Genomic DNA, 12,360 nt, shown 5'->3' on the forward strand with positions numbered 1-12,360 from the left:
TAAAACACATTTGAAATATTGTTTTCGGAGAACAGCATGTACAAGGAAGTGAAAATAACTAGAAGGAGGAATTAACAACAACAAATTGCATTTATAAGCACCTTTCACATCGGGAGGATGTCCCAACATGCTGAATAAGAATGAAGGAAAAGAGTTTTGTGGCAATTTTTTTTACTGCATAATTAAATAATAGTAATAATAATCTTTGTATTTGATACAGCGCTTTTCACATCAAGAGGATGTCTCAAAGTGCTTCACAAGATATACTGTAAAGTGCAGTGACTGTGTATTTTGCAGGTGAACACAGCAGTCAATTTGCACACAAACAGCCATGAAGTGAATGACCAAATTCTTTTACTCTGCGTAATTGTTGGCCAGGACATCTGGAGAAACTAGTTTTTGAATAGTGCCACTGGATCTTTAACATCCAACTGAACAGAGAGAAAGGACCTCAATTTAACATCCATTTCAACAATGCAGTGCTTTTTCAGAAGTGTCAGAAAATACTAATGAGTTCAAAGTGCCAATGTGGGGCTTGAGTGCTACCGGCTGAATTAGCCAGGCTGACACTTGATGAAGATAGTTTTCTCAAGTAGAAGAAAGAAGGTAGGGGAGGAAATTCTAACCTATACTGTGTTAATAAAGCTATTTCAGATCACAAATGTTACCCCTATTTTAACACTAGAGCAGTAGTTTTAACCTAACAGCTACTGGTGCATTGAGTTTCTTCTTTCAACCAGGGTTCTGTGCAAATAATAATCTTTGCATTTGATATGGAGCCTCATCACCTCATTGAGACGTCTCAAAGCACTTCACAGCATACACTGAAAGTAGACTGTGTGTTTTGTGGGCGAAACGTGGCAGACAGTTTGCACCCAGCAATGTCCCACAAACAGCCATGGAATGAGTGACTGAGCAAGCTAAGTTATGTTTTGTGTGTGAAACTGAATCTTTCTGGCTGTGGCAATGGATGACTGTATCCTGCAATCATGTCTCTCTCGGATTTCCCTCTCCCCTTGAACACTTGACTCCACAGGAAAATTGGAAGGTCTAGATGCCAAAGCACAATTGTGCAATGCAAAATCTGGCAAAGGCTGACAGGGAAGAAAAGGCACATTTCACTTCTGGATAGACCCACAGCTCAGATCAAAAGAATTGCAGTAAGTAACCGATTTTACTTCACTCCATTTTTCTTCACTGTTATCCACTCTTTTTTATCCCTTCCTTCCATCCATTCTCTGACTGTTGAGTGTCGCAGTCTCCTGCAGCCTCAGAGAGTCTTTTTCTTTGAAACATACTCACACACGACTTCAGTGTAGTCTTTTGTTTGTCCCCTGTTTATTAACACCCCAATGTTATGTATGCGGCAGTCTGAGATTATATGAGCACTGGACTCACAGATAGAAACTTGTGAAGTGGTGCCCAGAGTTATTTGCTGCTTGAAATATTTTTTGAAAAGATGGTAAACTCCTGTCTTCCTTCATCTCCCTCGGTTGGGTCAAGTGTAAACCAGAGGCTGGGCTGAGCGGCAAGTGGGGAGGGGTTGGTGTTCCTGAGCATCCAGCGATTCTGCTGTGATGTGTCCTGCAGTAGAGCACAGAGTAGCCGGGAAAAGCTCTCCCTCAGAGGTTCACCTTCCTTCTCTTGCCCCACAGTGACCTGGCTGACATCAGGAGCCTCAGGTGGGGATGCAGTCTATGTGATAGCAGCCTGAGCCCTCAGTGCACGCTGCTGTCATTGACTTTGACTTGTGGGACTGGCAGTAACCAGTGCAAAGAGTGGCAGCAGAAATGTTAAACACTCAACTCACATTCCTTCTGTCTGCCGCACAAACAATCTGTGAAAGATCTAATTATAGTACACTGAAGGTGTAAAAAGGAAGCCAGGAACTCTTCACTCTCAGAATTTGTAGTCTAACAATTTAGTAACAGTAATTTGTAATGTGTATTGTATTGATTTTGAATTGCCCCATATATATGCAATTCAAAATCAATACTATCCCCCCTCCCCCCACACTGTTAACATGGATACAGTTCATGATGATACTGTCACTGAAGCCAGATCATGCATCTGATTAGTAGCGCACACTGTTTGACTGCTGGTTATTGTGTCACATCATTTTACTAAACAAACCATTTAGAGTTAGTTCACCGCCTGCTCACCAGCAGTCAAATTCTGCAATCTGAGAGACAAAATTTACATTGTGAACTAACTTCACAAAACGTTGGGATTGCGAATGGTGTCAGGGGTTGGGAAAATGCCTCTGGCCCGTCCAGGTACATTTGCAGTGGATCCAAGTTATTAAATGTAAACCATGTGTTTGACCCCAGTGAGTGAAAGGAACTATATAAATATTCCAGTTCCGATGGCACATTTGGCTCAGCCATTACCTGATGAACCAACACACCCGGGAAATCTTGGGCTCGGTCTCTGGTCTGTGCTGACTTCCAGCAATTGACATCAGTGTGAGATAGGATAAGAACGAGAAACCAACCAAGGGTCACCGCTGTTGATTCTTAAGCAGTGATCACCCCACACAAGCTAGAAAATGCACATTTCTGGAAAGGATTAGCTTTGATAGTGATGTCTAAGTCCTCATTGTGCTTACATGTGAAGAATGACCACTTGAACATAGGAACAGGAGTAGGCCATTCAGCTCCTCGAGCCTGTTCCAACTTTCTATTAGATCATGGCTGATCTGTTCCTCAACTCCAAACACTATCCCCATTGACCCATATCCTTTGATACCCTTACCTAACAAAAATCTCTCCACAGCCTTTTAGGGGAGAGAATACCAGATTTCCACTACCCAAGGAACAAGGTATTAGAAGGTGTACCTTAGCTTGAGTCAGTTCCTTCAGAAGGAATGTATGTTGCCATTTACCTGCAATGTTAGATGGCATATAAGCTAGAAGGTAGAATCTTAAAAGGGGTTCATATAAGTAAACCTTTGAAGGAGGCAGGACAGGTAGATAAAGCGGTTAAAAAAGCATACGGGATACTAGGCTTTATAAATAGAGGCAAAGAATACAAAAATCAGGAAGTTATGATGAACCTTTGTAAAGCACTGGTTAGGCCTCAGCTAGACTACTGTGTTCAGTTCAGGCACCGCACTTTAGGAAGGATGTCAAGGCTTTGGAGAGGGTGCAAAGGAGATTTATCAGGAATGAGGGACTTCAGTTATGAGGAGAGGCTAGAGAAGCTAGGATTATTCTCCTCGGACCAGAGAAGATTAAGAGGAGACTTAATAGAAGTTTTCAAACTTTTGAGAGGATTCAATAGGGTGAACAAGGAGAAACTATTTCCACTGGCGAATGGGTCGGTAACCCGAGGACACCGATTTAAAATAGTTGTTAAAAGAAACAGAGGAGCTGAGGAGAAATCTTTTTACATAGTGAGTTATTCGGATCTGGAATGCTTTACTTGAAAGGATGGTGGAAGCCGATTCGATAACAATTTTTAAGGAAGAAATAGATAATTATTTGGGAGGACAAGCTTTCAGGGCTATAGTGAGAGAGTGGGGGGAGGGGGGTGGGGGGTATTGAATTGGATAGCTCTTTTCAAAGAGCCGGCACGGACACGATGGGCCGAATGGCCTCCTTCTGTGCTGTATAATTCTATGATCCTGTGATTGTACGCTTTCTGTTTGTAACCCACAATACATATTATGTTTTTATCTTATTGGAGGAAATGTTTCAAAGTTCTGCAGCTAATACAAATGGGGTTGAAAAATATGATGTTTCAAAATTAGCATATTGTATCTGTTATGAAATGTCCCATCTTTCACCATATATATGGCAGATGGATATACTGAGTGACTGTGATTGTGTTAACAGTTCACAGGCTATACTGTAGTATAGTTGCCAGAAGCAAGATTTTGTTTCGGAGTGAATTGCTATATTTAAAGTTATTTTTTCTTCTCCCATCTACAGTATTCTGCTTCTCTCTCTCACACACACATATTGTAACCGGCTGAAAGTAGAGGCAGGCAAGATGCTCCCAATAGTGGTCTAAAATTGCTGAGCAAGAGACGGGTGAAAGTCTTCTGAGATTACTCTCCCTCCTTTGTCCTTTGGCTTCACTCAACAACTCTTAACACCAGCTTGTTTGATATCAATAACACAGCATGTGGAGAATCATAGGCCCGAGCCTGCATTTTCCTTCCCTTTTGACTATATGGTTACCTCTCCTCTCTCCCCGGTTCAGTGTCAAGCTGCAGTACCATTGAGCGCTCTGAGTCTCTGCCTGCATGAATGGTGCTATATAATTGCATGGTGTTGTTGGTGTTGGAGCTTCAATGGCACGGTGCCATCAGGGTCATAATCTATAATACTTAACATCAATCCTCAAAATCAAAGCTCCACTGTTACGTCACTCACCCATTGCTCTTCATGGTAAAACAATCTATTGTAACCCGCCAATGGCAGCTAAAGTATGCTTTTAAATCAAACCAACTGATGATACAACAACAATAGCAACAATTTTGATTTATATAGCGCTCTTCACGTTGGGTAATTACCTGTAAAGGACTGAGCAAGGAGAGGGGGAGATAGCCCTTATGCAGTTTACAATAGTTTACATTTATATGGAACCTTTCACGTCAGGAAGATGTTCCAAAGCACTCACACAGAGGGAGGTGAGGGAGAGGAGAATTACATGTTGAGCTTTTTACCCCCTTGCACATACTGGCTTTTAGCCAAGTCAGGACCAGGAGACCTTTTGAACAAACCACCTCTCACAGCTAATTGTGGGACGGCATTCCTCCATGGCTATTGTCCTGAAGATCTTGGTTCTCATTCTGAAACATAAAACTCCGACCCTGCTTCACGCAAGTAATAATTTGCTTCTCATAATGCTATCTTCAGGTTACTTGGACTGCTTCTTATCTTACTGGCCTGAAATGTATCCATGGTGACAACCCAATTCAAGAGGTTCCATCTGCTGGAACAAGTACAATTACAAAGCATCAAGTTCTTGGGAGCCTTGACATGCCAGTTCTGCAACTGCGAAAACATGGCAGTGGAACCAAGTGCTGGCAGGCTGGCAGGCAGGCAGGCAGGCAGGCAGGCAGGGCTTATTTGAATGCAGCATCTGATTGACTTAAAGTCCATTCTCGATTGAGGCGAGTTGCAGTCAGGCTGCTGTGTACAGGCGGCTGACAGTTTTACCAGTTTGGTAAAATAAGTGAGAGGAGTTGGAATTGATGGGATAATTAGGCCACAGTGACAAAATGTTTTCTTCCTTGCCAAGTTGTTGACGGGGAAAAATGGAACGATTTGATTCAAAAGTTGAAGCTCTTTTTTTAATCCACCAGCCCAGCCTCGATGAAACAAGATGTAGGGTACGTGTGCACACAGACATGCTTGAAGGAAACCAGCTGCTTCAAAGCTACAGCAACTTTTTTCCAATATTAGTCTGCTATGGGCAAACACAAGCCAGACTGGAGCCAGGCACATATCAACTACTGGATGTCTCCAAAATTAACTGCTGTGCTCCCATTCCATTATATTTAGCTTCGATACTCGCTCTGCTCAAAATACAGTATGTCATCGTGTTGTGGATGTAAGTTCTTTCCTTTGACTAATGGGTTTCTCTTGTTTTATTTCTCATTTCTTCAATACTTTATGAGTTACCTGCCCGTCCGCCGCAAGCCACGGAAGAAAAGACCAGGAAGGAAAAATTACCCCTAGTTCCAGATTTAGATTTAGGCTTTTTTCTTAGCATTTTGAAGTGTGCAAATACTGTATTGAATAATTCAAGAATATAGTCTTAATTTTAAATATTATATATTTTTTCTGGTGGTTCTTTTTAAGACTTCAAAATTAAGATAGAATTTTAGAATTGTCCAAAATTTGTGTGCTCTAAAATGATAAGAAAAAAAAGTCTAAATCTAGTTCAAAATGGAATTACTCCCCCCCACCCCCTAGTGCTTGTACACTTCTCCTCAGTACTTGAACCACCTCCCCCACACACACTGTGTACAGTGCAATACATTCAAATAATTTCTGTACTACATTTTGAATCTGGATCACTACCACAGGGTGTCCAGACACTTATATTTGTAGATCCAGAGGTTACTGTCCCTTTTTTCCGCTACTTGAAAAGGAAGCTAATCATTGTAGTGGATGGATGAAAAAAGCCCTACGGTGTACCATATGATCTAATCCTTCCACAAGACCCACCCTTATGTGCCTTTTCATTACAGAATCACATTGTTTCTTAAATGATTGCTGTGTCCTGGCCTCTGCCACCATCCCTGGTGACCCATTCCAGCTGTTAATTACTCTCTAAATACTTCCTTGTGTCTGTTCTAAAATTGTACTTCACAATCTTGAACCTGTGCCCTTTCATCCTGTATTATTGTAGTGATCAGGTCTACACCATCAGATATGGGTTGGTCATTGTTCAGCCCAATTCTACTTTTATCTTGAAGGCTGGAGGAGAGGGGAGGGAGAGGAAGATTTGGCAGTGTTAAGGAGCACAGAAGCATGACTTCTGGGGATCTGAACAAAACCAATGTTCAGTTTATTCTAAAGGATATTTATTGCAATCAAAAAAGTATCGAAAATATTTTTCATTTCTGAATACTTGATATATTTCTGTTCTATTGTGGAATGTGGAAAAGTTCACTTGCCTTTGCCTTTTTTTGCACACTTTTAACACTGCCAACGTTTCCTCCCCCTCTCGTCCCCTCCAGCCTTCAATAAAAAGTGGAATCAAATTGAATACTGACCAGCCCAACTCTGAAGGGTAACATTCCCAAGCATACATTTTTAATATCAAAAAGAATGCAATCCTGAGATCATGATTTTTGTTCATGCATTTTAAAAAATTACTGAAAAATCAAGACAGAAAAGTTTTAAAGATGGACTGTCTTCACTGAAAGAGTTAAATATAGTTTTAGCACCATGATTTCATAACCCCATGACATTCTGATGGGAAATACAGCACAGCTCAGCACAACTAAATTCTTTCACACTTTCTGTGTAAAGATCATCCTTTCTGTGTGTGATCATAAACCTGTTTCACTTCAGATTATTAAAGCAAAGCATTTTATCAGCAGCGTGGATCATGCAAATATGCAATTGAAATCTGCAGCACCCCCCTTGCCGTGATAGAATTCTGCACAAGGGCATTGAAACTATCCAAAACATTTAGCACTGGATTTTACATTAAAGGAGGACATGTGCAGAACTAGGAAAGGAGAGCCAGGGGGCATCATTAAAAAGATTAGGAAGTCACAAGTAACTGTAAACATGAGGAAGTTGCTCAATTTATGGAATAGATTGCCATCTAGTGTCATTGCTGGTTCATAGCAATTATTTGCTTCTGGACAGACAACAACAATAAAATTACATTTATGGAGCACCTTTCACGTCGGGAGGACGTCCCAAGGCAAGAAGGAAAAAGCAGAGACACAAATTGAGGTTCTGGATTATGACTTTTAGGTTGGGAGATTTAGATGTTCATTTAGGGGAAAGCCACTTGAAACAATTTAACTTCATATTTTCCATATACTTCCCATGTGGTAAAAAGCTTATTTCTAAAAGGCTATTTCCATGACTCAAGTTTACCACTTGCCGCATTGAGGAACATCCGAATAATGTCAAAGTAGCCAAGCACTAACATGGGAATAACTGTAAACCTCAGACACACTCTAAACCTGACAGAGTCCATCAAAAGGGAATGGGAACACCTGACATACAAAGCAATATGAACATAGAAGCAACAGAGAAGGTAAAAATGCAAGTCAAGAAAGAGGACCAAAATAAGAAGGCAATGTTGCAATCTGTCTCCTCCAATAATTTCTCCTCCCTCACTCTCGTACCTGTGGAGTACCTCAAGGCTCTTTTCTCAGTCCACTCCTTTCCCTCCACATGCTTTCTCTTGGTGACATCATCTGCAGACATGGGGTTAAACTTCTATATGTATGCGGATGACACTCAAATCTACTTTTCCACTTTTCTTCTCAATTCCAGGTCCATAGATGTTCTGCCCATCTGATATCAGGGACGTTGAGCATTAACTTTCTGTAACTTAAAATGGACAAGACGGAAACAATCCTTCTTGGCTCACCTCCTGACTTCCCCAACCTCCCTGGTTTATCGCTCAAACTCAGCAGCGCACAACCTCATCATCTGGTTCAATCCTCAGCTCTCCTTCCTTCTTCACCAATTGCCACCAAAGCCTAATCTACGCTTGTGTCACCTCCAGCCTCGACTTCTCAAATGCACTACTTGCTGATCTCCCAGTTCCACAAGATCTAGCGTGTGGATAATATTCCATTCCCCGTATCCTTATCTGAACCAACTCCACTCACCCACCACCTCAATCCGCACCAGGCTCCACTGATTCCAAACATGTCAACTTCAAGGTTCTCGTCCTCACATATAAATCCCTCTAAGTCCGAGAATCTCACTGAACTGCTCATACCCCACTCCTCTGTCTGCCCTCTCTGCTCAGCTAACACAACTGAGCACTACTTTCTCCGTGCCACTATCGGTGGTCGTACTTTCAGACATTATTCCTCTCCCCTCTGAAACTCTCTGCCTGTATCCCTCCACCTCGACCCCTCACTATCTTTAAAATCCTCCTTAAAACCTACCTCTTTGACTGTGCCTTGTCACCTCCCTTCTTCTTTGGTTACATCCAACCATGTCACTGTGAAGCATTACGAGACCTTATCCTATGTGAAGGGGGCAATGTACATGCAAGTTGTTGTTGCCAGAAGTGCTTGTGTGCACAACAGAGAAGTTGGGAATGGTTGTGAGCCCTATAGTACAATAGCCTCTGACACTGTTGGAAGTTCACACACAAATACTATATTTGATCAAGCATCACATTTACCAGATAAAATTGTGGGTAATTTTATACAAATTAAACTAGTTCACCAAATTGAGATAACCTTGTTAGTTTCATTTCAAATGTTTTGAAATGCTGATGTTCATTTGAATAATCTATTAGTTAATAAACTACTGTTTTATTTTTTTAAATGGGTGAATGCAGCTGTCTTTTTGCTTCAGTGTAGATTGGTTGGATTGAAGAGATTGACCCCTATGTGATCTAATGGAAATCTAGTTCAGCTTTATTGTCCAGCTTGTCAGTCTGTCAGAGAAAAGGCAGAACTGCTCATGTGTTCAGCAATGGCAAAACAACAACGACAATAAATTACATTTGTATAGTGTCTTTCACTCCAGGAGAACATCCCAAGGCACTGAAAAAAAAACAGAGGGTAAGCTGGCACTTAGTATGACTCCGAACATTACCCACCTCTGGCTCTACCTCTCCCCTTATGCTGCCGAGACCCAAATTTACTAATTCTTCATATCAAATCAAGCCAGTGCTCTGCTCCCAGGACCATCTAACGCTTCCCTTCACAAGCTGCAGACTATCCCAAAATCAACAGCTGATCTCTTTTCCCGCAATAGACTCCGCAACCCTGTCAACCCCATCCTCTTTTGGCTCCACTGGGTCCCCATCCCCCAAAGTAGGGATAGCCAACCTGCGGCCCGTGAGCCACATTATTGATGTGTAGAATAGTCACACTGGCCACATGCTGATTCAGCACTGAATTCCCGCCCAACCTACCCCACCAGTCATGTTTGAGCTTTCAGCGTATCTGCCCCCACTTTCTGGAACTCCATCCTGGAGTCTCTACAACTTGCCCGTCCCACAGCTACTTTGACCATGTCTTCAGTCAACTCTCTCGCACCCCACAACTTGCATTTATATAGTGCCCCTCAGACAGAGTAGCATCCCAGAGTGTCCCCAACCCTCTCAGCTCCCAATACCACTTGGTTCCAATCCCCAACTCAGTTGCATATGGTCTGTTTAGTGGCTTGGTATATCCTCCTAACATGAAAGGGTTACATAAATGTAAATTTGATGTTGTTTTGCTATCCTTGAGGCAGAGGTGTACAACACAACCCCAAATTACGACACAAGGACTCTACATCTCTAATATTAAAATATTTTGAATTTATTTTTAGATCAGGTTCTGCTTTCTGTTTTGTGTATTTTAGTAAAATTGATTATTAGGAGTTTGAGAACAGAGGCTGCAGTTTGTGTGTGCTCCTGTTTAATATCTAATTGCTTGTTAGGTGCAGATTTATCAGATTTTAGTAATTTGGATATATTGCTATGTGTCATGAGTAAAATCATAGTTCACGGATTGAGCAGTATACTCACTATACTTGGGCACTCTACATCTCTGACACTGAGTTGGGAGTATTAGCCTAGACTAGTTAAGCTCAAAATTCCCAACATGGGGCTTGAACCCCACCCCCCCCGACTGACTCAAAAGACAGGCTGATACCTAATTTTAATAAGTACCAATGACAATCATTCTTCTGCTGCTAGTATATAAGATTAAAAACAGACTTAAAAATAAAATACTACAGGATATTTTAATATTGAAAATTCTGGTCAGTAACTTTTCAATTGTATAGAATCCTTTGCCTGCGACTCACGCTAGTTGACTGGAGCTCGTCTCACTTCCTGTTTTGCAGTTATGATGGACTTCTGAAAAATGTCTGAAAAAAGGGCCTTACAATTCAGATTGGGGATTTTTAAAAGCATGACTGTTTATACTACATTCCTATACCTTAAGCTAATAAATTAACTACAAGATATCAATGCAGATATATCACCTTGTTAAATAGAGTGAAAGCACAGCTCAGCATTCATTAAACCTCATTCATTTAATAATGTCCCACCGTGAAACAGAATTAGATTCACAGTTCAATCTTCTGAGAACTATTGTATTGGCAATTTTGCAAGTGTAAATTAGTCAAATCTTTCATGGAACTTTTCAAGTGAATGTTCCTGCTGTATTTGGTCAGAGTAACCACCTAACATTGTTGGCACGCGGAATTGGAAATCATTTTTTGTAGAATTTTTCTACAGCTTGCATTTATATAGCACCCTACACTTGGGGTAGCGTCCCAGAGCGCTTAACAGTGGCAGAATCTGACCATAAGCCAGGGGGAAGAGAGGTGACCGTAAGCACAATCAAAAAGTAAAGTCTTTAGGTGGGATTTTAAAGTGGGGAGGCAGGGGGCAGGCAGAGGGATTGAGGGAGAGTTTTGGGGCGTAGCAGCTGAAGATTCTCTAGTAGTTAGGCTTGCATCAGTCCATTAAATTTACATGAACAGTTACCTTCACTGATAACCATCCACAATGATCACCCATATATTATTTTCAAAGCTTTTCCACAAGTTAAGAAAATATTGAGTCCCAGTTTCTGGATTCTGAAGATTTTTTTTACGATTTTACTTAAAATATGCTACTCACCCTTCTGATTATGAAGGAGCAGGTTGGATTCTGTTTTCATGAAGAGTGTATGTGGCCAGGTTGTTGCTTTGTACACGATTGTAGAACCTCACAAGGCTCAGGAGAAACACACCTGTACTGCATTCATCAATTTCCACAAGGCTTTCGAGCTCATGATGAAACTGGAAGCAATGGAGTACTTTGCCAAATGTTGAATTTTATTTGTGTGTATTCAAACTCCAAAATCTGTATAATAATAATGATCCTTGCATTTGATATAGCGCTTTTCACGTCGGGAGGACGACCCAAAGCGCTTCACAGAACACACTGTAAAGTGAATTGACTGTATATTTGTGGGCAAACGCGGCAGCCAATTGCGCACAGCAATGTCTCACAAACAGTCGTAGATTGAAAATGACCAATTTATTATTGGTTTTGGAGGGATTATTATTAGGTGTGTAGAGTAAGGAAACTTGCCCAAGGTTTCGCCCTGCCTGGAATTGAACTCAGGTCTCTTGCTTCCAAAGCGAGTGCTCTAACCACTGAGCTACAGGACTCCGATAAGGGTTGATGATAGACTCAGAGCCCATCTGTCTTGAAAGTGGGGGATGGCAAGGCTGTCACCCAACTTATTCAATAATACTTGCATTTGATATAGCGCTTTTCATGTCTTCTAGACGTCTCAAAGCGCTTCACAGAATAGACTGTATATTTGTAGGTGAAACGCGGCAACCAATTGCGCACAGCAGTGTCCCACAAACAGTCGTGGATTTGAAATGACCATTGTATTATTTTTTTTCTGGAGGGATTATTATCAGGCATGTTCAATGTATTCATCAATGATGTACTGGATGGCACAGAGGGGGAAAAGACTTGGTGCACCTGTTCTAGGCATTCTGTACCAGATTGCGATGCTTGGCTCCAGCTAATATTTTACTATTAGCAGACTCCCATGAGAACTGTGTAAATATTGCTCGAAGGCCTATTTGTCCATTTTATTGTGGTCAGGTTTAAGATTTGCTGTTAAAATTGTAATCGTTAAAATTGAAAAAGTGGAAATGTCTAAAATAATTTATCAGTATGTAGGTT

The sequence above is a fragment of the Callorhinchus milii genome, unplaced genomic scaffold (assembly GCF_018977255.1).
Source record: "Callorhinchus milii isolate IMCB2004 unplaced genomic scaffold, IMCB_Cmil_1.0 Scaffold2, whole genome shotgun sequence".
NCBI classification, from domain to species: Eukaryota; Metazoa; Chordata; class Chondrichthyes; order Chimaeriformes; family Callorhinchidae; genus Callorhinchus; species Callorhinchus milii.